The sequence below is a fragment of the Salvia splendens genome, unplaced genomic scaffold, assembly GCF_004379255.2.
Source record: "Salvia splendens isolate huo1 unplaced genomic scaffold, SspV2 ctg1088, whole genome shotgun sequence".
NCBI classification, from domain to species: domain Eukaryota; kingdom Viridiplantae; phylum Streptophyta; class Magnoliopsida; order Lamiales; family Lamiaceae; genus Salvia; species Salvia splendens.
The window spans coordinates 11,041-15,839 of record NW_024598633.1 but is presented as its reverse complement, the minus strand read 5'-3'; the positions used below and the strand labels follow the sequence as shown (position 1 = coordinate 15,839).

The window sequence follows — 4,799 nt, the reverse complement described above, 5'->3', positions numbered from 1 at the left end:
CGGGAAGATTATTCCGTTGATCCCACTCCGGAAGAAGGCCGAGGCGGGGGAGGAGGCCGAGGCGGTGGAAGCTCCAGGGCGGAGGCGGAGGCAGACGAGGAGGAGGATCTAGGCCGGCATCCGTACGGCCAGAAAGAAACGCTGGAGGTGTACAACGCCCGGATCAGCATCTCCCCATCGTCTGGAATCAACAACCCCGGAAGTGCTTCTGGAAAAGGTCACCAAGGCCTACCACGAGATTAAGCCGAAGGGGTCCCGCCGCCGCACATATAAGATGCTCCGCGCTCATTTTGACTGAGTCGACAGAGAGGTCAAACGATTCTACGCCATCCACAAGAATGAAGCGGCTCATTACCAAAGCGGAGCCACGGGAGCCGACATTCTGAGGTCGGCTTTGCGGGTCTACTTCGACGACACCGACAAACAATTCAAATATGTCGATGTTTGGGAGGTCGTCAAGGAGGAGGAAAGGTGGGTCGGCGGTGCTCCGGTCCAGCTCGGGCTCGACCTCGAAGCGCAACGAAGCACACGGCGGGTGGCCAATACTCGTCTGGTAGGGCGGTTCGGGGCAGCGGGCCACAAGAGTTTGCCTCGCAGGAGGTTGAGGCCCCGGCAGACGATGCCGATGGGTCCTCCCGTGGGCGCCGTCGGCCGCAAGGGAGAAATGCGGCGAAGACGACTAGAGGGAGGAGGAGCCGAGCCGAATCAAGCCAGGTGGGCTCGGCCTCAGGGGGGACCCTCGAACTCCCTTATGTCCATGTACATGACCGCCACAATGGCGGACACTTTCCGCATGACGCCTCCCAATACCAAGCCTATCTTAACGGAATTGCGTTTATGTGGCGACACAACTTGACATTCCGCCTACTCACGGCTTCAGTGCACATCCACTGCCTCCGGGGGATGATTCGTCGGCGGAGTAGTTTTTTTTTATTTTCTACAAATTGTATTTTAAAATTATGTCATTTTTTTTTTTAGGATTTTAATTATGTATTTTTTTTATTTTTTTTGAATTTTAGGTTGTATTTTTATTTTGTTTGTATTTTATTTTATTTTTAATGAAGTGTGTTTTTTTTAATTAAATTTGGTTGGAAATAAAAATAAAAATGAAATTGAATGAATAGTAATTTAAGGGACGGTTAAGTGATGGTTAAGGGACGGAGGGTTGCAGGTTCGTCCCTAAGTTAAGAGAGGGAGTAAAAAAGTACAATGTGACCCATAAATAGTAATTTAAAGGACGGTTAAGTGAGAGCGTTGCGCATGCCATAAGAAACATTATGTACATACCGTTGTTAGTTGTTACGCTTCTAATTAATACTCCCTCCGTCCGCCATTAGGAGTCCCATTTATGGGCGACACGGGTTTTAAGAAATGTTAACAAAAGTGGATAGAAAAAAGTTAGTGGAATATGTGTCTCACTTGTATATATTAATTTTAAATGAAATGTGAGTGGAATGAGTTAGTGGAAGGTAAGACCCTATTACCATTTATAGTAAAAAAGAACCGATACTCCTATTCGCGGACGGACTAAAATGGAAAAACGAGACCCCTATTCACGGACAGAAGGATTAATGGTTTAAATTAGCATAAAACGTTCAAGAAATTTGGGCTCCTCAGATTTAATTGAGCTGTCTTCTTCTACCCACTCTCCTATCGCCACGTACGCATGCCCACGAAACATCTCGTTGTTTCCTTCTCTTGCACTGTTATCTTTTCTCTCACTATTTTCCCATTTTTGTTCTCTATCCCCACATCAATATTTGCTCTTTTTTTACTTCTTCTCTCTCTCTCTCTACGTTTATTTGTCACAGAACCTTCTGGAATTACCACACAACCTTGGCGCTTTCCCTCTGGAAAATTAGATTTCAACCGAATTAACGCCTGCAAGTATAATACTATCCGGTTTTTGTGATTGATTTAGCTGCGTTGTTTTTGTTGCCTATGAATTGATGATAGGTTTTGGTGCGGTGTAGGTGGGCGGCGTTATGGCTCTGCCACCAGGGGATCGGAGCGGCAGCGGTGAATCGACGGCCGGCGATGCACCGCGCTCTCTTCCGACGCCGTTTCTCACAAAGACGTATCAGCTCGTGGAAGACCAGGCGATCGATGACATCATCTCCTGGAACGAAGACGGATCTGCTTTTATCGTTTGGAATCCCACGGAGTTCGCCAGAGATTTGCTGCCAAAGTATTTCAAGCACAATAATTTCTCCAGTTTTGTTCGCCAGTTGAACACCTACGTAAGCTCGGATAATCTGGATTTGTTGTTCACCTGTGTGTTTTCTGTTGTTGACGATTAAAAAAAATTGTTGAATTTAGGGATTCAGGAAGGTTATGCCGGACCGGTGGGAATTCTCTAACGATTGCTTTCGGAGAGGCGAGAAGAAGCTATTGTGTGATATTCAGCGCCGGAAAATTGCTCAGTCGTCTCCGGCCGTAGTGGCGGCGGTCGCGGCGGTGATACCAACAATATCCGCGCTAAGGACGGTGTCTCCGTCCGATTCCGGTGAGGAGCAGGTGATTTCCTCCTCCAATTCACCGGCGATGGCACGTGAGTTTAGCGGCGGCACGTCGGAGCTGATCGACGAGAACGAGAGGCTGAGGAAGGAGAACTCGCAGCTCAACAAAGAGCTGAGCCTAATGAAGGATTTATGCAACAATATTTTCGCTCTGATGTCGAATTACAACAAGAGCGGCAGTAGCAGCAGCAGCGACCAACAAACGCAGCTTTCCGTGGCTGAGAACTCGATGAAGCCGTTAGATCTGCTTCCGATGACGAAATTCTGCGAGGAGATCCAGACGGTGGTGGCGGCGGCGGCGGACGGCGCGGAGGAGAGCCGTATCAGATCGGCTGCGGAGGAAATAAGCGCGAGATTTGTTCGGCGTGCCAATTGGAATGAAGCGCGGGAGGGAGGGGGAGGGGAGTTCGGAGATGGATTTGCAGCTGCAGCAGCCGTTGGGTGATATCAAATCTGAGCCGATGGATGAAGACAGCAGCGGCGATGAACGGAACTCGTCGTGGCTGACACGGAGCAGCTCGCGAAAGAAATCGGAAGCTTCTTAATTGATGCATGCTAGCTGTATGGTGGGCTGCGCCGCAGAGGATTAGATCTTGGTGTAGAGGCGCGTGTATGTATTAGATGAGCCACGTGTGAAACAGACACTCGTGTCTCACTGTGGAAGGACCTCAAACCGGAAGCTTCCTAAAGTAGTCCCTTTTTTTGTATTTTATTTTAATAGGCTACTGTTACTGTACTAGAGTGTCTGATTTAATTTAAATTGTTCATTCATACTGAATATATTTCTTTCTGATTAGTATTTTATTTTTGGTATCTTACCGATAAGATAGTACTCCACTACATTAATAAAATATTCCCTCCATCTCGTTAAATGCCATTTTATTTTTTTAAATATAAAAATAGTATTATCTCTACTTTTTCTTTATCTTATTTAACTCTTTCTTCAATAATTTACCAAACAACACTATATTAAATTATTTATCGAAAATAAATGTTTCATATATTAGGACGAAGAGAGTATATTATAAGAAAGTTTATCATCAATTTAATTATGGTATTTTTTGCACGAGATTTAAAGAATTACTCTCTCCGTCCCCAAATAATATATACTTTAGGTACAACACGAGTTTTAATGCAGAATTGGTAAAATAAGATAGGGGTAGAGAGAAAAACTAATTAAAGTATTGTTAGTTAAGAATGAGTCCCACCTCATTAGAGAGAAAATAATTTTCAAAATTGAAAAATGTATGTTCTTGTGGGACGGACTAAAAAGGAAAGAGTGCATATTCTTATGGGACGGAGAGATGAATATTTTAAGGTAAAATGAAAAGAGAATTAAAAGAAAAAGAAAAAAAAAGTAAGTAGAAGAGAGAAAGCAAATAAATTTTTTGCTAAACCAAAAAAAATAATTAATTTAGGACAATCCAACCAGGAATATAGAAATAGTTTGGAATGGATGGTTTATATATATAAATATATTCGATATTCAATATGTATATAGTTTATAAAATGTATAATTAATGATGGTATATATACATGGGATATTCAAGATGTATATAGTTTATAAAATGTATATTAATGATGGTATATACGTGGTATATTATAAATTACGGCACATATCATTTTAGTATGTATGTTGATGTTGGTGTATACACGATATATCATAAATTACTTTATATAGAGTAATCTTTAGTAAATGGAGTATCATATAATTATTCATATAATTACAATATTATTTCAGTAAGGTACCATAAAGACACAAAAAATCACAATATATATATATATATATATAGAAATTGATATTTTTATTATTTTCTGTTACTATAAATTGGATATAATCAGTGTTTCGATACTTATCACCCTAAATCCTAACCCTGACTTATATAATTTTATGGCTAACCAACCACAACACAGTCCAAGGTATTAATTGGTCAAATTTTTAGCACAATATTAAATGCCACATTTAAGACCAGCATATTACGTGCTACTTATTCTCATCTTTCCCGAATTTTCCTAATTAAAGAAACACTGCACAAGAAAAACAAATTTTAACTCAAATGTTAGATTAGCAAAAACTTAAGACTCAGTCTCTGCTATGACTGGTTGCTATATGGAGTATATTTAATTTGTCTTGGTCCGACCTTAATTATTGGATTGATATGAAATCATCCGCAATTAAATCGATGATTAACTTCTTATATAAAAAAAAAATAAATTGCATCTAAAGTCATGAACTTTCAAAATAGTTTGATTTTTCACGTGAACTTTAAATGTTGCATA

The 4,799-nt window shown here is 41.2% G+C and overlaps 1 pseudogene; it reads left to right on the top strand.

Moving 5' to 3' along the window:
• The first annotated feature begins 1,729 nt into the window (after positions 1-1,729).
• Positions 1,730-3,297, top strand: LOC121788586 (annotated as a pseudogene).
• Positions 3,298-4,799: the final 1,502 nt, after the last annotated feature.